Below are 24,893 nucleotides of genomic sequence, written 5' to 3'. Positions count from 1 at the left end.
CTACTTTGTTCTTTGCACTGGTAGTGTGGATGTCAGAATCAGAACAAATTAGATTTACACTCACCTGCAACAGAGCTGAATCTGGCCCGTAGAGTTCAGATTACTATGAATACAGTACACATTATACTTGTAGGAAGTAAACCTCAGAAGTTCATGTGTGTATAAACAAAAGACTCTAATTGAAACCATAATTGAAGTCCAAGATTATAAACAAAAGATGCATTGTCTTGGTTTTGATAGAATTAATTATAAGGTAAGAGCAAGAATTAATTAATTCTATTATGTCACTGGTAAAGAAGGACCTGTTACTTTGTATTTTTAAACAGTGACTTTAGATCAGAAATAGGCAAACTATATCTTAACGGAAAAGAAATTTGATATTGAGTACAGTTAACCCTTTTTTAGAAATCTTAAAAAATTTCTAGTAATGATGAGCATGCTCTAGGTGCTGTAAAACCCTAAAAGAAAGCTGTGTCCTGCCCATTTAGTATTTGATTTACTTCAGTTTTATTGCCCATTGCTGGCATAATATCAAACATTTCCTTAGTAGGCCCCAGCACTTATATGAAGCTGTGCCAAAGTTATTCTGTATGTAATCCAGAAAGCCTTTTTCTGCTGCGGGGAAATCACTGAGTTAAGGGAATGATTATTCCATTGTGTTCTGTTGTTGTTAGTTTTTCTTCAACAGACTTGAATTACCCTATCTTAGCTTTATTAGTATTGTTGTCTGTTGTACTTCATAATCAGAGCAGCACAGCAAACAGTTCATTCAGCCCACGGGAAAATTTCAACCCCGGCATGTAAATAGATACAGTTGATAAGAAAGGAAACAGAAGAGAAGTGTACTGAGGAAGGATGAGGGAAATGGTGGAACAAGAATAAGGCAAATAGGTGAGAACTGTGGAGTCAGAAAGGAGAGTAAAATGCTAAGAGGCATTAGCAGGAAGGAACTGGATAGTTATGACACATTCAGACTACATCCTGGAGGGCCCAACTGGGATCTGCCAAGAGAGGAAGAAAGAAGAATGGAGCAGCAAAGTGAGCGACCAATTACATTAAATATAAAAACTCATATTTAAACAAAAGATAACTTGAAAGTAAGTTAATACAAGTCACGTTTATACTGCACATTGCAATAGATTTATTCGGAGACTTGTTTGAAACACATACCAACATAAGTTTTCTTCTCCTTCTATGTGGGTTTTCAGGTTTTTTACATTTGTCTGTTTTTTGCACTGAGTAATCAAATTAGTCTTTCAGTCAATAACTACACCTTTCACTGGGCTTGGCTACTTTTCAATATGTCATCATTTGAGAAACACAGCTCATGAAAGCATATTCCTCAAATTGCCCAAGTGGGAACTGCGAATGTCACAAATAGTCCTCTTCTGTGAATGAGCTGCATGACCTCTTCCTCTATAAGGTCCTATCAACTTGTATGAGAACCAAACTTCTCATAAGTTGCTGGAGGAACTGAGTCTATATCTGGAAAAAAAGTAATGGTTTTTATTTTCATACTGATGTATCAGTTATGATGGAAAACAATGTAAAAGAAAAACTCACCACTGTTTTACTGAGTGCAGTGGTGTTGGATGACATGTTAGCTCTACTGAACTGAAGTTGAGGAAGTTTCCTTATGTGCAAAGGATCAAAAATTCCAGCTGTATACTGTGTTGGTGAAATAGGCTGCACATCTAGGTCTAGTTTGTTTATAACACTTATATTTGTAACAAAGAGCTAAAAATTTTAAAATAGTATTTTAGAGGTGGTGTTTCTAAAACCTGATGGAGAAGGACACAAAAAAAAAGCTTCATGTGTTTTCCCTGCAGTGATAACTTTAAATTAGAGGTCTTGAAGGATCAGAACTGCCCCTAGTTACAGAAGCTGCACAAATCTCACCTTGATTCTGACTTGGCTCTATTAAAGGAGTGATTTTCAGATCAGGTAGCAAAGCTGCTGTCACTTACAAGCCTGAGTGCCAGTTTCTCCTTGACCATCTCACTGCCTCGAGGAAACTTTTGAGTAAAAACGTTGCAGAAAACAGCATTTGGATCAGTAAATAAGCTGACCTTCATGTTTCACTGGATAGTGATAAACTCTGTAGCCCTGAAATAATAACTGTGCACTTCATCTGCTACATAAGTGTATTCGAAAAACCGTACATCCAGGTGGTATGCACAGGAGGTATTACAAGCCTAATTTTAGGATTAAGAACTCCACCCTCTTTCAGTCTCCACTTGAATGTCACCTCAGGGAGTTGTAGTTCTCATATTCTTGTGCTCACTTTGCTTTTAACATTTTCAATTAAAATGAAGACAATTTTCTTCTGTACTGGAGAGCATAAAGGCATTACAACAAGGAATTGGCAAAGGCCATGAGTTTTGCCTGAGTTTGCAGAGGTACCCCAAAGTTGAGACTCTTAGCTAAGCTACCCAAACCTCCCTTGAACCTCCAGGATGTGCCAGAAATAACTGCAAGAACAAAATTTCTTACAAGGAGAGGTATCGGAGCTGCTCCTAACCACAAGTTAGAATTAGAGAGAAAGACACAGATAATAGAACAACCCTTGAAAATAACTGTGTCTTTTTGAACCTCCACTGAAAATCCATTTTAAGTTTAGTTCCAGTTTTAGTTGAAATGTAAGTAGACTTTTGTTTATCCAAAAGACTTTGACTATCATAGGCTATAACTGAATTAAATTTCAGGTCAAATTACATGGTGCCATTTACTCTGCATGTGTTTTTGATGGATTTTACTTAGTAAAGTACTGTATGTCCTTTTCCTAGCTTTAACTAATCCTCACAACATTGCTGTGAGGCTGATAAGTAATATCCTCATTTTACAATCAGAGATAGAAAGGTTATGGGACCTGCCAATGTATACAGAATATAATCAGTATCAGGACTGGCAGTAATACTTCAGAGTTCCTAGTTACTAATCCTATCTTGGAAAATATGTAGGATATTCTACATTTTGATTCAATAAAACTTTCCTCTGTGTATAAATCTCCTCTGTTTCTATTCAGGGATTGCATAAGACACACTTGGAAGTTTTTCCTACTATAAACTGCACATATGTGTAAATCAGTGATCAACTGAAGACTTAAAAAAAGGAAACTTATTTCCAAGGAAGTATCAAAGTCGTGGGAAATTTGATTTGGAGCAAAACAACTCTTAAGTTTAAACAGGCTAATGAATTGCTACAAGTTGTTCATCTTGCTGCCAGTTGACTCTTTTGGTTTTTAATGCTTTGTTATGCCCCTTTGTAAAGAGCCTTGCCTAAAGACACTGAAAAAAATAACATTTTTCTCTAAATAGCATGTATGACTTAGGGTATCACACACAAATAAGTGAAATGAGCCATGTTGCCAGGTAAGTAGTAACCTTTTGCAGTAAGCCCTCTGCAAAAGTACTATACTCCTGCAGGAAGTAGGAGTACATGAAGTTGGTCTAAAAAAAGATATAATCGTCTTCTGCTTTTCCTATCAGATGCTATAAGTGAACCTAATGATTATTTAATTTGTGTTGGAACTACCCACTTGCTCTCTTAGTATCTTCCATGACAATGAAGCTGCTGACTTCTCATGGTTAAAACTAGGTGGGCGTTCAGGTACTGAAAGATTTTTCTGCTTTGTGGCCTTTTGCTTTATTTTTCAGAAACTCAGAGTAACTTCTGTTTTATGAAACAATTGCTTAAATACTATTGTTTTACCACTGGCTTTTGTGGCAAGTCTAATTTTAGGCCTTGACCATCTTAATGGCTTTCCTTTTAATAGAACATAGAAACAGCATGAGCTTTATTTTCTGCATCATCAAAGCACTGCACCTTCTGACAGAAACAGTGTCTAGTCTGCAGTAGGCCAAATGCATCCCCCTGATAGTCCATCTGCTGAATTTCACAGCCAGGAGGAATTTCATCACCTATAGGTAAACAGTGTTTTACAAAAGGAAATATTTTCTTTTTTTCCCCTAATGCTTGCCTGATAAATATGCCTTTGAAGCAAATGAAAAAAAAAAAAATTATTGCCTAAATAGACTCTATGTAAAACTCTAAACAAATGTGCTCCTTTTTCTGGTTATATATTGAGATATTTTATCTCGTAAAAAAAAAAAAAAATTAAAAATTAAAATAATTGTCCTTTAACCAGCTAGGGTGAAGTCAGAATATTGTGAATTAGGGAAAATTATGGAATACTGTCAGGTTTACACAGAAACAAGTGCCATTCAATTTGGGGTTCAGGAGTTGCATTTTATTTATAATTTATGCCTCTTTTAAAAATCAGAAATAATTATAGGGATTAGTTAACAGTAGAAAATAAAAAGTGCATTTAAAATTAACCTGACAGGGCATTTTTTTGTCATACTGACTGATGTGTACAGTCCATTCTTTTAAAAATTCAAGGAAGCTTATTTGAATTGTAAATTGGCAACACATTCATACTGGAGTCTTATTGTGTGATAGTGTGACAAATTACAAATGGAATATTGGCCAGGCTTCCATTTCTTGCATTTTTTTCCTAGTTTCTGACGCTATTATCATTAATCTGTTTTACAGAAGCTCTATAGCGGATGGTTCTGGACATGGAAAGTACATTAAGTTTCATTGTTGGCTGTAGCAGGACTCTGTGTGGCTTCGGTGACCTGTGACTTCTCCTATTGGTTGTAATTCAGTACAGTTGCTACTAGGTTTGCGTCCTGCTGTGTGTGGACTTAAGAGATTCTGGCATACTTTATGCCTGACAGCTCATGTCATAAGTATTGGATTACAGAGCTTTTGCTAAATTGTGTTAAGAATATCTTTAGAAATGGTGCTGGAATACGATCCTTTAAAAAAACTAAATGTATACAAGTAAATCTTTATGAACCCGTTATCGGAAGTGAAGTGAATTCTCCCTTTTTACGTCTTAAGTGAACGTGTAAGAATATTGGAGATGATTAAATGAGGTGATGTCATGTACTACAAGGCATTGTTTAATTTCTTTGCAACTTAAAATTTAATGTTTTATCCAATGGGAAAGAAATGGGGAGTTACTCCAGTGTATCTTTGTTCTCTTCAGCCCCAGGCCAAGCGCTGGGGGGTTCCTCCCTGGAGCTGATTGTGCTGGAGCAAAGGTCACACACACAAGGAATGGTGCTCAGGATGCCATTTAGGGAGGGACTTGGAGGGTACATTATGGTGTAGTGAGAGGGAAAGAGAGGTGGGAAGGAAGGAAGGAAGGAAGGAAGGAAGGAAGGAAGGAAGGAAGGAAGGAAGGAAGGAAGGAAGGAAGGAAGGAAGGAAGGAAGGAAGGAAGGAAGGAAGGAAGGAAGGAAGGAAGGAAGGAAGGAAGGAAGGAAGGAAGGAAGGAAGGAAGGAAGGAAGGAAGGAAGGAAGGAAGGAAGGAAGGAAGGAAGGAAGGAAGGAAGGAAGGAAGGAAGGAAGGAAGGAAGGAAGGAAGGAAGGAAATTCAAAGGGACCAAATCAATTACTGGCAGCAGCCATTTCTGCTGCCACGCACCACCTGCTTTTTATACTAGTTCATTTTGCCTCTACCATCTTAAGAGTGATCTCCCACTATCAGACATTTCCTACCAGAGCTTAAGTTGACAAATTCATGCCAACTCACTGCAGTTTTGCAATATGCTCTGTGAAACACAAAGGAAATAAGCTTCTGGGTATTTCTGGCTTGAATTTCTTTTGTTGTGTGTGCTTCTAATGGTATCTCTGATTTCTTTGCATTTGTCTTGCACTCTGCAAGCTGTTCAGCCCCCATGGTCTCTGACTTTCTTTATGTATTCACAGAGGTTTCTAGTTGTAGGACTGGTAAACTAGGAAACTCAGGTCACGGTTTTACATAAAAGTAAAGATGCAGGGGTTTTTTTGTCATTTTACATAATGTTGCATTCACTTCTGGCACCTAATAGAGTAAAAGACATAGGTTTGAATTGCTCCTTCAGTAACAGCCATGTAACTTGTGCAGCTGGTCTGGGTTTTACTTGCTGTGAGGGAAAGAAGGGTGATGGTGATGATGATGATCGATGGTGCCCTTAGGAAGGGTGTTCACCTAGTGTCTGAACTGGGCTCTGAAATTGTTTCTCATTCCTCTATGACCAAAGTACCTGGAAAGGGTGTATCAAAGAATCCCTAGAACTAGGTGGGGTAAATGCAGGTCAAAATACAATAATGGAGTGCATTCATGCTTAATACCTGAATTGTTGTTTAACAAATGATATTTCATCTTCAGGTGCCAAGTATGCTGGTCCACAAGACTAGTGCTGGGAACAGAAAGAGTGATAAATTTATGGCTTTTTCTGTCTTAAAACAGTTGTGTGATTCTGAGTAATTTAATTTGCCTGTGCATCACTCTAGCCAGCTAGAAATTGAATGTTTTCCTTGCTGTTCTCCCAGAGTTTTCATTCTAGCATGAAAGCATCAAAGTAATAAGAAATATTTTTTCATATCCTTGCAAATTAAAATTGAAGAGCCTTGGAGGCCTGTTAATTTATAAAAGCAGACGATCTGGCCTAGAACAGCCCAGTGTAGTTTAATTTGCAGACAGTCAGTGTTAAGTATTCTTTGAGTAGCCTGTCTGTTGAAATTTCTGCATATTTGCTTTCACTCTTCCAAGATTTCTACTATTTTGTTTTTTTCCTACCATTCTTATTGAACAAAGACAAGGAAGTATCTAATAGATTAAGGTGAAGTCTAGTAACATGGTTCAGTGGACTAATACTTTAATCTGTGAGACCCTAAGATCAAGTGGACTCAATTTCAAGCCCTGCCACTATTAATTTAATCATTAGTAATGTTGCAGGTATTGAGAGCCTGGAGTCTGCAGGTGTTTGCTGTTGGGGAAACAAGCAGCACCTTCGCCCTACTGTGATGCAGTCTTTAATGGAAAAAGACATCTTCCTGGTTTAAGGAATGTCCTTTAGAATGATCCTGCCACAGGAGATCATGAGGTTGGCCTTTTCTAGGGTTTCAGGAGTTGTAATTTTCCAGCCAATATAAGAATGAGTGGTACAGATCTTTATGATGATTTTGTGTATAATTCTAATACTGCATGGGAAACACTTGTGTTTATGGCTTTTGCTAAAAGTTCACTTTAATAGAGTCTCCTGGGTCACCTTTAATAAACTTATGTCAGAGTTGCTTCAAAATGAATTGACTGATCAGTTTCACAGATGCCAGATGGGCAAAAAGCAGAGAAAAATAACAGAAAGCTGCACAGAAGGTTAAAACTGGCAACAATTTAAGAAACACTAGTGTGGTTATAGGGTGCTCCTTCTGGATTTTTGCTTGCTAGACCTCATTTTTACCTTCTTTGAATAACTTTTTGTCTGGTTAGTAGCAAAAATATGTGAGGCCTTGCATGTGTATTTTGAACATACATTTAAACACCTAATGCTTCAATCTGTTGCTTTTCTGTATGTGATGTCTCTGTTAACACATGCACACTCATGTGAATTTTTCATGTGAAAAGCAAAATTCTGTGTGTACAGGAAGATAACTTCAGGAAGTCTAGATAAGGGAAAACATTAGCTTTTGATAGACATTTTTTTCTGTGTCGTTTCTTAGCCTTCCCAAGTAATTATACGGCTATTCACAATTCTTGTTCATGAGCAGATGCAATAATACTTACCTGTTTAATAATATACAATATTATTTCCTTTGGGAAAAAGATATATTTGAAATACTTTGAAAAGGAATAAGCAACAAGACTTGTAATTAAGTATTGCTATTTTAAGTAAAATGGGTTTCAACCATCAGCAGCTTGTCCTTCTCAGCCTTTAGGAGACTGCTGCACATGATGAAAAGTTTAACTTGTCAAGTATATATTTAGATGTAGAAATTGGAAAATCAAGCTGCATGAGTGATAATTATCAGCACCTGGAAATAATTTGTACCAGAGAGTTAAACAAGTTTTTCCTCTCTACAGATCGGGAGTTTTTAACCTCCCAGTCACTGGAATATTCCCTTCAGTTCACAGTGACATGGCTTGTGGTTCATTCCCACTAGTAAACATGGCACCAAGCAATTACACTGTCATTAGAAGATGAACATTAGCTTTGTAAAATAGGATTAAGAATAAGATGAGAACAAGTGATCAGCTAATGTGTGCAGCTCATAAGTAACGCTGTACACGCAGGAGACAGGGCAATGGAATTCCCTTCCACTGGCTTTCAACAGCCACTGGCTCAGGCTCAGGTTCTGATTTTCTTTTAATTTTATAGCATTTGTTCTCCAGAACTACAGCCACTTTCTATTGGCATAAATGTTCCTCCTCTTCCAAAGTGTAAAATAGTAGGATGTTCTTGAGCTGGAAGCTCTACAAAGACAAGAATGAGTTTACTCTTCTGACCTGTAGGAGGGCTGCCCCTGAAACGGGCTCTTCCCAGATCCCTCTTCTGTTTCCTCCTTATCTGTGTGCAGATACCATCTAAGCAATTTCTCCTGTATCTTCAAGGCTGCACTGTTATTGCCTAGTTTAATATAATCTTTCCCTACTGTTTTAAAATCAGTATAGGCAAGAGAAGGCACTACTAGAATAAAGCATGTGTATTTTCTTGGTGAGGGCAGCAACATTGCAATGCATACAGACAAGAAATACCCTTCACAGGTGTTTGGTTTTGAAATTGCAGAAGACAGTTATCATCAGCATTACTGGGAAAAGGAGCAGAAGTGTAGTAAAAATTCATCTAAACAAAGTTTATGTAAGTTAAATATTTAGTAGATATTGTAGTAAGTATTGCATGATTTTTATAAATTTATATGAAGTACAAGAAGTAACATGCTAATAATATTTTAAATTATTTAATATCCCTTTATATACTGTTTATGAAATTATTCTAATGGGGTCAACAACGAGGTTCCACAACAAGATAGGAATTTTAGGTAAGATTTCTTTTTAATAGAAGTAGATAGGAAGCGAAACAAAGAAGGAAAAATAGAGTCTATCTCTAGAAGAGTGCTTGCAAGTGCTTGATTGAAAGTAAATTAATTAATCCAATATTTCGTTCTTTGAGAATAATGAGTTAAATGGAGTAACTAAATCATGGGCTTTTAATTGTTACTTTCTTTAGCCTATTATATGAACATTTCATATAATTGTGTTTATTGGATAGTATAGATTTAGCCTTATCTAGGAAGTATATAATGGAAATATAATTAGTCAAGAAAAATTTATTTTAAGCTTACATAATTTTATTTTATCGTTCTAAATGCTTCTGCCACTAAACTCTACTGAAATTTTTTAAGTTTAGAATTTCATCAGTTTCAATGGGTCTCAGTAATTAAACATCTGCCAGATTAGGACCATCACATATAGCTTCAGAATCAGAGACGTAAGCATCACGTGAACTACTCCTTTGCATACAGTTATGATAAATAACTGCATATGAATACATATGCTAAAGTATTTGCATGAACTGCCATTACAAAGCTTGTAAATTTGGATACCTGAGTTTCAGAAGTGTTGAGTACTACAGTCATGCAGTGGTGGATATGCACTGTATTTTACAGCTCTCATTAAATTTTTACTGAAAGTAATTGGAAAAAGATGGCATGTAGAAATGACTTTTCTTTACAAGATGTCTCTTTTCATATGATTCAGTCCGAATTAAATTTAAGATTGTATGGCTTGGACATTTTCTGAAACATTTCTGTTGTTGATTTGCTAAACACTTCTTTCTTGCTTTCTTGCTTTCTCTCTTGCCTTCTCTCTCGCTTTCTTGCTTTCTTGTTTTTCTTTAAGAGAAAAAGAAACGGGGAAAAAAAGGGGGATGGGAAGACATGAATGAGAGATTGAATTTGGGAGTGATCTTTCTCTTGTTACATGATGTGAAGCATGTGTGGGAAATGTTTTCATCTTCAGAAGTCATTTGCCCCATGCAGAGAATGCTTGAAATGAAAATAACTTCCCAAATTAAAATAGAATGTGTAGTTTTTTATTTACAGACATACAGAGACATAGTCACTCTTATACATACAGACAGTACATACTAGGGAATGCATTTTATTTGATGCTTGACAGATGTCACATTTTTAAGATGCTATTTGGTAAATTTTAATGCTGAATTACTTTGTTTAATCAAAAACATTGAGCCTTTTATTCCATTTTATGAATCAATACTTGCTCACTATATGTAGATTGTATTTCATGTGCAGTCACATTCAATCACACCTCTTCCACCTCTAGTGTCATGTTAAAATGTCTTAAGAAACTGACTGGGTGACCCTCCTCCTTCATGGAGTCACAAATATTGTCTTTTTCAATCAGTGTTAGTAATTCCATCTTGAATTTACCTTTTATTCTCATTTTACCTAGTGTTTTTTGCATCTGGTTGAAAGTTTTATTCTCTTACTATTTGTAAAATGTGAGAACCAAATAGTTCCAGCCAAAGCTTTTAACATCCGGTCAATGGGATGGAGATGCCTCATGCACCACATCTCCAGGCTGGGCGTCCTGGCTGGGCTAGGTACTTCCTCCCAGAATCACTGAGATGCGTCATGGGACCAGTAGTCCTGCTATTTTTGAAAACCATTTAATTCCTGTTGTAGTCCAGTGACAAATGGCCTTCTTGGCTGTTTTCAGCTGGCCCAGCTTCTTTAATTAATCTTGCTGTAATGTCACACTTCAACTTCTGCAATTGTTCTCTGGCTTTCCATGCTGAGGAAAGTTTGTGCTTGTGTGTCAGACTGGCTGCTGACATTCACTGTGTGCCATTTGAACTACTTTAAATGCACAGGATTCCTATCTTTGCCTGTCCAGGCTCTTGTTGACTTTTAAAGAAAATGAAAAGGAAAAAAACACGTTACTTTGATAAATACCGAGTGTAAAAGATAGTGTACATTGAAAAAGAATGCTCCTATATTTACTGAGCAAACTTAGGTATCTAACTTTACATAGAAAATTCGCTCTGGTGTACATATATTGCATTTAAGATTTTTCTGACAAAGCTTCTGATTTTTTTGTAAAGCAAAGTTTAATAAGTAAAAAGTAAATGCAATAGTATATGGTTATTATCTTGTAACCCTATCAAATCTGGCTGAAGGCTCAGGTTTTCTGTACAGAACAAGAAGATAACTTCAAAAGCTAAAATAGTTTGTAGTTTGGAGAAGCAGTCAACTGAGAGAACTTAAAGATCAAAGTGAGAATATCTGATTTTAATGATGCAGAACATATGCTTCACCAAAAACCTTTTGGATTTAAAAAGTTAATGTAATCAAAGTGAGCTGAACTCTCTGTTTGGATCTAAGAGCTCTATGTCGAAGCACTCTGCACAATATCCTGTTGTGAGCTGCTACAGTAGTTGTGTATAGAGTGGTCTAAAAAATTTAAGAGAAAACTAAAGCTGGTGTTCGGGAACTTTTGTTCTGAAGATCTAAAATATTTTTGTTGAAGAGCCCTGAAGAGTATTGAATCTGTAGATAGACACAAAAAGCAAGATTCTTCTCCGGGAACCTGATTAGCCTTGTTAAAAACTGAGAAGTCAGGAAGTTCCTCTGGAGACCTTTTTATTTACAGCAAATGAAAAAAAGCAAAACTAAAGAAAAAAACCCAGAAAAATACAAACATAGCTGCAAGAGGGAAAAAATGCCCAAGGGTTTCCTTTCATTTCAGTTTAGTAAAGGAAGATAATGTAGTCCCCATGCCTGGACAGAACATTGATAAGATCAATTTCATGAATAAAAAAGATATTAATTGAATGATAAAGAAAAAAAAAAACTGCAGAAGGAAGAAAGGTAAAAATTCTGTTTTACAATAGCTTCTCAGAGTCTCTCCCAAAGCCCCTTCAAATCAATGGAAGTTTTTCCATTAATTGTAGTGACTTTGGATGAGAAACTGTAGGAAAATACAAAATATATTTGAGAATAAATATCAGCAATAACATATAGAGTGTGTTGGTTTCGTGTGTATGTGACTGTAAATATCTATCTATATATGTGAAGTTTGTTGGTCCTTGTAAATCTCAACTCAGGATGTTCTATGATTCTATGAAGAATTGTGGACATACACCATTAATTGGATTTCTTCTTTTAAACGTATTCTGGAAGCACCAACTCAGTCACAGTCGCCACTTGCCAGAAAAAAACAACTCCTACTAATGTAAAAATGTACTTTTTTCCCTTACCATCACTAGCATCTGTTCTACTGATAGCTCTCGTTTCTTATTTGTTGTGACATTGCTGTTTTATTCTTTTTGTCTATGTATTTGAATCTTTCTGACATGTTTCTTGGAGTGCCTTAGGGGAAGAAAGGGCTGTCCCCCCTTTCCTAAAGCTAATAAAGATAACTATTTAGGATGGATTTTCTACCACCCTTTTGTTAAATTTTGATTTAGACCAGTGCCAGAATAGTGTAAATGGCTCCACTGGCCTTGACTAAACTAGACAGAAGTATAACATCCAGCTCTGAACCTCCATACTCATGTAAGTGGAAGCACTGCTTGTTATGCCACCACTGATTTCTTTTTCTGTGATACTAAACTCATTCTACAGCCACAGAAACTCACTGAGGCCAGTCAGGTAGAAAGCCAAAGTTAATAGAAATGTTCAGCACTTTTTTTTTTTTTTAATTGGAGCACTGTTTTTTGCTCTATGATGTGACTTTCAAGGTTAAGGAGTAGCAAAATCACCACAAGCTCCATTTTACATTTACTGGATGATTCTGCATCTAATCTTTTAAGCTCTCCTTGCCTTGAATAAATATGCTTTCCAAACAAGCTAAAGCAAGACAAAAAGATCCCTTTGATATTTAATAGCTGAGCATCCCTGCATGTGTGACTGGGCTCATCATGAGATAAAGGTGAACTGGTTTTCAGGCACAAGACTTATTTCAGAGGGAGGCCAGGTTTGCAAGCTGCTGTGTGTAACAGAAAACCCTTGGGGTTACTCCTCTCCCTCTGCTCTTTGTTGCTGGCTCTATCCTGACTGAGATTAACAGACAGCTGAGAGCAGACACACTATTACAGCTTCCACCTTCTTCTACTTGCCATTCTCCAAGACTGTGTGTGATAAGTTGTTAGGAAAGCAGTGTATTATATTCTATGGAGTGCCATTGACTTTGGAAGATATATTACTTATATATGGCAGCCACTCTGCTGTGAGGACTTGGTGAACCCGGTTCCACTCCTGGAAGAATTTTTAAACTTCAGATCAATGGGACTCTTATTGTAACAGGGCAGGTCAGGGCTCTGATAATATTTGTGTTAAAAGAGATTTGTCTTGCATTCTGAACATCTGAAAAAAGTCCCGTTGCAAGAATCCCATTGATCAGTAATTTCAGATACTTGCTAACCTTCATTGTGACAGATTTTCTTCAGTGGCTGCTGTGTCAGGCTGACAAGATATGTTCTTGTCACACAGAGGAGCTGAAGAAATTGGCTTGTCTACCTTTGCCTCGTGAGGCCTTCTACCATCGTAGTGGAGTCTGTTCCAGAGTCTCAGTGACATTTGCCACATTTTTGTAGTCACTTTCTGGTGATGCTTAAAAATACTTTGCTTGTGGGAGGCTGGATGCTCAGATCACTAGGAGTTTTCTGACATCTATCTCCCTTGGAATTAGAAGTCAGGATCTTCCTTTCCAAGATGCCCAACAGCTCTTTCTTCAGGTACTCACTGACTGCTGACCAGTGAGTGTATCTAAACATCATTCTTAACTGAAAGCAAGTGTCATGCTTTTGTCCAAGAATATGGGATTTAAGGGTAGAGTTTCAAATGCAAAAATAAGAGCTGCATGTTTGTGCCCTGAAATACCACAATTTCTAAACTGTGAGTTAATTCAGCACACATAAAATCTGATTGCATCTCAGGCGTTCATTGCAAAATTAGCAATGTTGCTCTTGTTCCTCTGCCGTGGGATGGCAGTGCCAGGTTGGCACCCTGGGCTGTGGGCAGGCTCACTCCTTCTTGGTGAAGCCTGTTGTGCTGTGCTGTTGTGATTCTCCAGGTTGCATATCTGCTTAGGAGTGTGTATGTCTCATTGCTTTTACTCCAGAAGATCCTACTGAGTATTCATCATCCCCTTATTTAGTCACCTGCATACATTAAAATGAGATTTAGGTACAGCAAAAGAAAAATAGCAAGATCTTACTTGATGAAAAGTAAAGAGGAAACAATTGAATTTGTGAGACTTGTGTACTTGAATGTTGGGTAGTTAATCAGATAAGATAGCAAATCCAAAATATGATCGTGAGAAGGAATCAATGCATTGTTGCACTGCTAAAACAGTATTTTTCCTGTTCATTAGTTACTTCATCTAATTTACAAAATATATAGACATGGGGGTAAATTTACTGCAGTTGCCAATGAAACCACTCAAGGAGTCCCATAAGAATGTAAGAGGAGCACAGTTCCTTACAAGAGTGAAATAGCAAAAGCCCAATTAATCAGTGGTTCTTTGCAGATTTTAGACCAGAACTGGCATGCTTCCAGATGGCTCTCAGAAGAGGCCTAAAAGAGCTCAGGAAATGATTTAATGGGCACCTGGTCACAGATGTGTTCCTGCCAGACATACTGTCTGCAATGGTGCATCCCAAAATGGCCCTACAGGGTCTGAAATGCAAGAAACGTACACAGAAGTTCTCTTCACATTTGGGGAGGCAATAAAAGAAACAACAAAAACCCCAAACCCAGAAAAAAAAAATCTGCTACATATTCTTCCTAATGTCTTAACTTTCCTGTTAGTCATGCTGGCAAGTACCCCTGTTCTTGCTGACATTTTGGTCAGTATTTCATAATTTCTCTGATCTTTGGTCAAATCAGGCTTTGTTTTGTTTATCTTGATGTCCACTTAATTCCCATTGTTGCAAAATAGCAGAAAGTAAAGTTCTTTCTCCTGGCCCAGGATGGTTGCAAAAACCCATCAAACCTGCCAGTGGTGGATGATCCTGGGATATAGACTGCTAACAAGTTACTTGATTTTGCTCTGCCCTTTGTTTTGGTTCTGCTGAACAATGATTTAATTCTCTTCTTCAGGCTGTTTGATGTAAAGTTGTTGCTCATAAATTTAGCACCAAGTTACTCACGTTGCCCAGGTGATGGAAACCTGCAGTTAGTAATGTTAGTGTTAGTGATGTTTGTTGCCAGGTTTTCAGTTGGAACAGGAGTTGATGAAGTAGCTCTGATTTTCTTGCATAATTTCTTTTTGCCATAATTAGATTTGATTGTTTCAATCTTTGCACGCAGTTTAGGAGCATATGTAAGGTCATTGGCATTTCAGAAGCTCTGGCTAATTTGAGTTTTAAGGAAAATATTTAGAAATATGAATTTGTATTATCATCTAAGTTAAGAATGTTTCCATTCTGTTCAGTTTAAAGTTTTTGCTGTGATGAGACTTTAGTGAGGTTGATTTCACATTTCTGGTAGGATCTTTTAGGTAATAAACTAGAAAAAAACGTCAAGAAATATGAGACATATTTTTAGATAACTGACTGAAAGAAGTGTTTCTTAAATGCTTAAAAATGTAAATAATCCTTATTTAATATATTAGAATTGCCATCATTCTGTCTTTACTGATAATTTTAAAAATACTTAAATAAGAGTTAATTTGCAGGCACGATTGTGACTTAGTTAGTGTTTATTTCTAATACTTCAGCATATTTCAGGTGTGGCACATATTACATACCTTCTTTACAACATATTATTCTTTTCCTAACCCATCTTCTTCATGACAAGAACAGATGCATGTGGGTCCTGCTTTTCCCACCTCCATGTCAACAGTGCTTACAGAAGAGACTGCAGCTAGGTGCAGTGAGCAGCTGCCTTGCATGATGTTTGTCCTTGACAAATATTTAGAGGACCTTTGAGTTTTTTGGAAACAATTGCAGTTAAATTTTTTGTGACACTTATGGAACACTTTAGGGTGAAATTTATTTTGCCCAATAATAATGCTCTGATTTTAGTGGTAGAAGTTAAATTTCAGTGAATTAAATGGGTCCACTTGATGATAAACTGATGAGGGTAGGCATCTATAGAAGATGGTCCCACTCTGGGCCAGGTGGTGTGTCTGATTCTCTCCAGTACATGTCAGACACTTACAGTCTCCAGAAGGTGGAGATGTAAAAGGAAGCAATACATGCAAGACAAAAAGCAGAAATGTGCAATACTTTATCATAAACATTTGTGATTTTTCCCATTTTTGTACAACTTCTACTCACCCATTTCCATAAGACCTATGTGAACCTATTTGCCGCTCAACTATCTTTTAGGGCTTAAGGAGAAAGATCTCTCTTCAGTCTGTCCTGCTTCCAAATTACAAAACTGAGGCACAGACAAAATGTTGCTTTTCATTTCCATCTTTTGGATTTATAGGATGATACAGATGTTTTTTTTTCTGTTCTAGCAAGCATAGAATTGACTATTGTATCATTCAGATGGAAAAACCTAATTTTGTGTTAGAAGCATCTAGCATTTCCTCTAATCTGCACAGTACTTCACATAAAACCCAGGGTAAGCTGTCTGCATGGAAAAGCTCACATAACTCTATGTTTTGGGGTTTTTTTTTTGTGAAAGGCAGATTGAGAAGTGTGAGAAACAGAGGAAGGGGATATTATAATTTCTTTCTCCCTCAGAACCCTTTTAAAATGGTTTCCTGGTAACACAAACCCGTGGTGTGGCAGATGGATTTTATGAAAATTAATTGTAATAATACTATATACAATGGTCCCAAATGTTTTCAAAATCCATTTCCTCCTCTATATTTTTTCTGATGTCTACTACAAGAGCATATAATAAATAAATAAATCAGGAGTACTTCTACGCGTAAGTAACAGAGCTGATTTTAGTTTTCACTTTCACAGAGGAATAAGTAGGGGTATTTAAAAGTGGACTTGGCTACATGTACCATTAAGAGTAAAGAAAAATGCTGCACTGCTGCAATAGGATGGGCTACATGACCAGACTGCACGTTTTGGCCTGCCATCTGTGATTCCATGGGACACTGAGAAATGACACTGGGGACAGGGGTGGAAGAAATCACTCACCACAATTTGATATGATCACATTAAGACAAGGAATACGGAGTTCCTTTGCTGTTTCCCAGCTGCTGCTCACATGGTGCTGGGAGCTGAATGCTTCCATGCACTATCTCTAGCACTGACTAATGGGAGAAGAAGTAAACAGAGCACAACCCATTTTGGAGGTCCGTGTTTATATTGTATCTTGGTAGGGAATATCTCATTCAGGAGTCTCAGCAACATAGAAAAGCCAGGCAGACATGTGTCTCCATTTCAGAATAAAGGCGTGTTAGGAAAAACCCTATGGCTGAGGGTTTTTCCTAACATGTGGCTTCTGCTTTTGGGAGCACTCTCCTCTTACCTTAAGGTGAAGGAGATTGGGTTAAGATTCTTTTTGCAATAAGACTATAAGGATGTCAAGGCACTGGCAGAGGTTGCCCAGTGGAGCTGTGGATGCCCCATCCCTAGAGGTGTTCAACGCCAGGTTGGATGGGGCTCTGAGCAACCTGGCCTAGTGAAAGGTGTCTCTGCCCATGGCAGATGGGGGTTGAAACTGGATGGTCTTTAAGGCCATCCAACCCAAACCATTCCTAATTCTATGATTTAATGGTGGGCCAGGCAGTACTGGACTTCATGATCCTAGAGGGCTTTTCCAACCTAAATGTTTCTACGATTCTGTGATTTTACCCCTCTTTTTTTCTACCTTGTGCACCTTACTGTCTTTCCTTTCATGTTTATGAAATTGTTTATCTGTGTAATAGCTCCTGTTTCAGAAAAAATAAACTGACAGAAACAAATAGAGCTCTTGTCTTTTGAAAAATTTTCAGTGCTACCTTGTCTGATATATTATTAATAGAAACAAGAAACATTCCTTAGTAAAAAGGCAGCCAGTCACTTAGCACCTTCTGTGATAATACTGTCTTAGAAATATGAGGGGTTGTAAGGCATGTGGACCTGAAACTTGGTTATGAGGAATTTGAATATTAATATAGTCATAGTTTCAGTATCAGCTACAGCAGAAGCTACACAGGGAAGGAACACTTTTTTCTGCTATGCTTTTCTGACGGGGTTAGGTGGGGTAGCGGACAAAGCTTCTGGGATCTAAATGTACTCTGGAGCTGTTAAAGCACCTTTTAGAACTGAAACCAAGGGAAATGTCACCTATGTGACCCATAAGTGGTGGATGGCGCCTGGCTGCAGAGGCACTGCAGGGTGACAGGGCAGAGCACAAACACAAAGAAGGGCTGAGACCCACAGCAGACACTGCATAAATGCTGTTTGAAATGCAGGAGGGGGCTGCTAGCAAAATCCTACAGTCCCAGAGACCACCTTGAGAACAAGAGAATTAGTAAATTGGAGGCCTCATAGACATACCACTCGAAGGCTAGTATTGCAGAGAGAAATAAATGCTTCTGTGAAATTTGTTTTTGCTTAAATTTGTAGAAGAGATAATTAGAACACCATTTCTTTTCTCTTTCTGCTTTCAAACTTTGCTTTATGAGAGATAATTAAATATCTTTTGTGAATTTGCTTCAGGAAATATGAAGTTATTGGTGTGATAATATGTGTGCTTTATTGGCTTCTATAAGCAATTTAAAAAGTCTAGATTTAGGCATTTTGTTTGTTATTATTTATTAATAGGGTTAATTTTAGCTGTGAGCCATGGAGATTAGTATGTGATTTTCTAAGCTTGCATTGATTGATTATGGTAATACATCTTAAGAAGTACTGCTTAACTGACTTTTTTTATATTTTATGGTTCTGGTTTTTTGGTTTGGTTTTTTTTTTGTTTTGGTTTGTTTTTTTTGGGGTTTTTTGGTTTGGTTTTTTTTGGGTTGGTTTTTTTTTGTTGTTGTTGGTTTTTTTTTGTTTGTTTGTTTGTTTTTTTTTTTTGCCTGGAGTTTATGATCTATTTAATTTTATACCAGGAAAAATTTGAACTTCTATTTAATGCTTATATTTTTTGTTCTGAAAAAGTTGTCTGTTATAAAGTTGTCTGTTTCATCAATTTTTTTAACTTTGGTGGTTTACATTTAAATGTAAACTTGTGTATAGGACAGGTCATGAACTCCTCTCTCTATCCATGAGGTAAATAAAGGATTATAGGTTTTCCTGTATTTCAGCTTGCCTGGTGCGTGCTCAGGCATCAGGGCTGACCTGTATACATGCCTTCTAGGTGGTGTCTAGGGTTGTGCAAATGCTTGAATTAAAAAAAATTGTTGTAAAGAAGAGGAAAATGCAGATATGCTCAATCTCATTACTTGCTTCTGAGATTTTTCTACTAAGTTCAAATTCAATGAGGCTTTTGTGTGATTTTGGATCTCGGCTTTGCTAAGCTGTGATGTGAGGATGTTACCTTATTTTGTAGGAAATATTAAAGTGCAAACTGGCCTTCCCTTCTTACTCTGCCCTGATCTGCTGTGCTCAGGAGCAGTGTGGTTGGGTTGTGTAGCGAAGTCACTGGGGTCTCCTCTTGTGCATTAGCTTTGCTGAGGGCAGTGGCTTTTGCACCAGCTGTAGGAAGAAGTGGGTTTGGCATGATGATACTCAACAGCTTCCAAAAAAATAGAGGGGAAAAAAGAGGCAGGTTTTGTTTAACAATATTGCAGCTTATACCTTACTAAATTGCTTTCTGGAAAAAAAACAGTTTTCCCAGAGAAAACCTATGCAAAAGATCTGCATAAATATTTTTGCATATATAGATGCACAGGATCCAAATGTGAAGGTGCTGGACCTGTGACTTTCTCTAATTGTTGAGGATATTTTAGCTATGGAGTTGTGCAGATACACCTGCCTCTGCCATTAACTTGTGTTCCAGAGTATGCTGTCCATCTGCTTTAAGCTGTCTAAATGCATGCTTGGCTTCATTACTTGCTACTACAAATCAAATAGTAAGGGATAAATGCCTACATGACACACATCCCAGGTACATTTATTTATTTCTAGCAGCTAGATGACGCTTCCTAAGTTGGTTTGGTTATTAATTTGGATTTATATGGTTTCTATGTGATTATTTTGCAGATGTCTTCTTGTCTTTCTCCCTTCTGTCTTTCTATCTGTCTGTCTTTTTCTCTTTAATTTCTCATACTTTTTTTTGGAAAGGGAATTACTTTCATATTTAATTTCACTTAAAAAAATAAGGCAAATACATGTAGTTCAAAGGTTGTGCTGGTTAAAAATGGCATATAAGACATTAGTGCTGCTAAGTGAATTAATAGTATTTCCTGTGTTTCCTGCAGGTACTGTATGTGATTTAGGAGCATTTCCTCATCTAATTTGTAGACACAAGAAACACCCCCAGGTTTTTATCACCAATAAAAGAACGTGGACCTTCCAGAGTTTTCCCATTGTTTCAGGGCTTTTGTGTTGACTCTCCATCTCTAACACTACCTAAACTGGTCTTTCAGTTATTAGATCAACTTACTCTTTCACTCGTTCTGAAAATTTTACCAGAGAGCATTTAGTTGGCTAAATGATATTCTATAAGTGATATTCTGGAGGCTGAGAAATGCTAACAGATGCAGCATGTAGGACTCATGCAATAAGAGGAGAAACCTGTGTATATTTTAACAATACAAGAGGAGGTTCATAGAGAGCACTTACAGCTTTGACCATGATTTGTAAAGATATAATAGCAAAAGGCATCTTGCTGTTCTTGCTTTGCAAGCTGTACGACTGAAGCACAGTTTTAATTTCAGGTTCTGCATTGAAATTGGATTAGTGTATTCTTTGTATTAAACATCTTGTGATTCTGTGACCTTTAGAGCTTAAGTTGTTTGTTCAAAACTACTGTCACATTGAGTACTGAGAGAAAAGTTCTCTCATACTAAAAACATTTTAAGAATTTTTTTTAATATTTTATTTCCTGTGGCTGTGGGTAAAAGGCTTCAGCTACAGTTGGTCTGAAAGTACTGTGCAGGAGAAGTCATAAGGTGCCCTGCAGATGAAGTCACCTAAACAGGTTGTTGGGCTAAGAAGAATATTGTTAGCTTGAAAGAGGGATAATGGTACATCCCTTCCATCAAAGCATTCCTTTGCCCAGCTGCATTTACTCCTGGTTTTGACTCTTCAATATGGCCTTAGCCATCTCTTACTGTAATCCTTAGAAGATCCTCCTTGGCATCTCTAGCAGTTGAATCAAGTTTTGTGTTGATCTTCCTTATTCACAGTCAATCAAAGCAAGCGTGATATTTTTTACTTCTGGCTACTAACAATATCCACTAAATCACTGCAAAACAATGTTTGCTTTTTGATCCAGTTGTCTACACAGGCATTCTTTTGGAACAAAGCAGATATGCTTTTTAGTGTGTTGTGAAGATAACACAGCAGCTGTATTTGGCAAGGTTCCTCTGGTTTAAATATCAGTGTCTACCAGACTGAGAATGTCAAAAATGGGAAATAAGTATGACCATAATAAATGACTATGTAAACCATGGCTTATCGTGAAACATGCAATGAAAGTACTCTGGATCAACAAAGGTTTGATTTGCTTATGTCAGGCAGCTGATGTATTTAACTTTCTACATTGCTTTGACCTTGGCTTGCATACAGCATTATTACTGGGTATCACAGCCTCTGTCACTTTTTCAGACATGTATTTTGACTCAGTGTGAAAAACTGGAAGTGGATTCTACCAAAACTTCCTACTTTAGAAATACAGAATGTTTTGAAATCAGGTAGTGATTTCAGCAATGGGTTAAATACTGTAATAAGAATACATAGTATGGTATTAGCTGGGAACAAACTTATCTGTGAAGGTTTTAAATTTTATTCCCGAAACTGATCTCTCTCATTCTGCTCAACTCAAGAAGTCTATTTATTTAGTAACATGGTTGTTTAGTTTTTCCTGCAACAAGGTAACTTATACAAGTGCCAGAATATATTTTGCTATTTCTCTTAATCTATTTACATCACCTACCTCTGAAGTATTGATCTTCTTCTGGTTTGAAGTAGTGTGTATTCTCATGCCTATAGGCATTTCATTTTAGCAGTGCTCAAATGGAGAAATAATATATTAATAATAATAGCAATAATAAACAACTGTTGGACTGTGTGAAGATTTAGCTCTTGTGTACAGATGGTGCATTTCCCTCCTTCTACATTGCAGCCACAGAAAGAGGTAAAAAACCCGCAGGGAACAAGAATGCAAACACCCATTTTATTTACATCTATACCCCTTTTATTTACATTTACATCATGGCAATGAAAAATTGACCAATGAAGGGAAATCTTAAAATTATAGACTCATACAATGGCTTAGGTTGGAAGGGACGTTAGATGTCTTCTGATGATGAAAGGAAGTATTAAATGTGAGGAGAAATTTAAGCAGCTTGAAGCCTTTTCCACAGAAGAGAGCAGTCCTATGCCATTAAGGTGGATGTTTTTGGTTTTGTTTTTCTTTTCAGAGAATACATACATTTTGCTGCATCTGTCCACAGCATGTATTAACAAAAATCTGTTCCAGTGATTTGAATACTTACTGACCTAAAACAGCAGATAGGAATATCTATCTAAATGGTAATAAGAACCTTGAAGGGTAATCCATGTTAGTGTGCAAAATACTAAAAATCTTTGGCAGTTTGATTTTGTCTCATTGTTGTTATTAAAACCAAGTAAATCCATGAGTTTCCAAAAGAGTTATTCTAGAGAAATAGGAAGGAATTTGACAGTAGTTTCTGCCAGGCAGATTTGCAACATTACTATTATCATAGTTTCTGGTGAGTTCAACAGTTATATACAAATATATATATTTAACTAGGGCTGTTGAACAATCACACCCTGATAACAAAGTGGACTCAGGCTGGAAAGTTAATGAGAACTTTCAGCAGGCGCTGGGTCCTTCTTTATGGCCCTCATTTCAGTGGAAGCAAGAAAATTTTACCTGGAGACAATACTAGAGCTGTTAGAAAAAAAATCTGGTAAAAAAGCTAAAAGAGAAATATTTTTTTTTTCAATCTTATCAGGAAACTAAATTATAAAAGTAGTATCACTTGAGGCTGTGAATTTATGAAGTTAATTCATCCCTGCTACTGGCTTGTGTAAAATGTTAAACAGAATTAATGTTACCCTGTATTCATGAATCAAAAAATGGGAAATGCAGTACTACTGCATTAGTATAAAATGTGGAGTGCTAGCTTCAGTGTAGTTGGAAGGTATTAAAATTGCCGATTTCTACAGTTAAAATGATATCAGGAGTAGAAGAAAAAAATACTTCTTGCTATCATATTGCTTGCTGCAGACTCAGCATGACAAACCTCCAAGATCTGTGGATTTTGAATACTTTCTTCTCTAAAATTAATAATTTGATCCATGCTTCCCTCCATTTTTGGGACAGGCTTTTAGAATAGGATCTGAAGCTTTGACCCAGCTTAATGACTTGATTGCTTTGTATTGCATGACATAGGCAAATCAGCGTCTATTTAAAAAAAAAAAAATATTCCATTCAGTTCTCCTGTCAGAGAATGTTGTGTGGTCAGGTAACTGGTCTTGTAAAATGGGTACTTCCATTATTGGCAGATTTTAAAATACTTTAAAAAGAATGTTTCAATAATATTGGATGATGCAATATAACTACTTTTTTGCTTTAGATGGTTTCTATGGTTCTCACAGCACCATTATGGGATCCTTATCTGGTCTCGTGCTCTATTAAGAGATCATCAGTAGTTGAAAGGGTTGGTACAGTGTAACTCAAGATGTGAGCAGTGTCAGTGTCACAGGCACTATAGCAAAATTAGTTATTTGTGATAGTAAGCAACTGCTTGACTTAGTAGATTCAATAACACTCCCTTGGCCATTTATTCTATTATCTGTTAATCATAGTTAATGTACCTTTCATGGAAAATCTGACCTCACAGGTAAATAGCAGAACACTGCAAAAAGATGAGTGTGAATATACGTGTTCTGTTGGACATTAGTCCATAGTCATTAAAATGCCATTTATATAATATGAAAGCTTAGAAAATGCAGATTTTCAAAACATATTTCTTATTCTCTAGATATTTTTTGGCTTACGCAAATTGTATTTACGTTATCGACATCAGTTTTTAAGGTACGTAAAAGATTAAAGGTGGATTACAACACTGATGGGAAAAGTTTGCAGTTAGAATAGTTGTCCCACTAGTGTATTCGCATCTAGAAAAAGATCTCCTCATTTATTACAAGAGAGTTAGTATTGTAATTTTTTTTATTTGTTTGTGTTTTGTTTTTTCTGTTGAATAATTCTTTCACTTTGATGAACATTGAAATCAATATATCAGTGCAGAGGGAAAGATAGTACTTCAATTATTACAAAAAAAAGAAACAGACTTAGTAAGAATATTCAATTTGATTTTAAACCACAAAATAATATGTCTGTTATTAAAATAAGTATAGAAATCCAATTATATCTTTCTATTGCCTTCTGTAGAGTAGTCTACAGGAAACAGAATCAGAATTCATTCTGAATATTTCTATTGTGGATAATACAGAGACACAGATTTTGCATCTAAGAGGATGAGTGAACTTCAAATAATAGATCATAAAGATAGTGTATATGAGGTTTATATACATGAAAGCAGTTGTGTTTCTGTGTCAGTCTTAAGTTTTACAAAGATGCAATGAAATGGAAATGTCTACAGGCCAGATTTTAATCTTAGTTCATAGAGTAGTTGATTTAATCCAGAGAAGTGTAGTTCATGAAAAAATGTAGTTATGCTGTGGAAACTGCAATATGGCTTTTGTGTTTGGTATATACTTTTCCAAAAGAAACCAGTTATATATGCTATGATAAATGTAGGTTTAAGGGATCATATGTATTACAAAGTCATCCAACTTTCTATTCCCAGAGAATTAATTACATCCCATTTCCATTTTGTCAGTGTCATTTCCCATATGAAATAGAAAATAGGGAAAAAACCTTTTTTGGATTAATATACCCTGATGCACATGTTTCCTATTGGCTACCTATGGCAATTACTG

The 24,893-nt window shown here is 36.6% G+C and overlaps 1 protein-coding gene across 9 annotated transcripts in view; it reads left to right on the top strand.

Annotated features, from left to right (window-relative positions):
• The window catches only part of TRPS1 (transcriptional repressor GATA binding 1), a 213,236-nt gene that overhangs the window by 104,968 nt on the left and 83,375 nt on the right, over positions 1–24,893 (top strand). The window lies entirely within an intron of this gene.

The sequence above is a fragment of the Taeniopygia guttata genome, chromosome 2 (genome assembly GCF_048771995.1).
Source record: "Taeniopygia guttata chromosome 2, bTaeGut7.mat, whole genome shotgun sequence".
NCBI classification, from domain to species: domain Eukaryota; kingdom Metazoa; phylum Chordata; class Aves; order Passeriformes; family Estrildidae; genus Taeniopygia; species Taeniopygia guttata.
The sequence above is the reverse complement of the archived record's forward strand: the minus strand, read 5'-3'. Positions and strand labels throughout refer to the sequence as shown.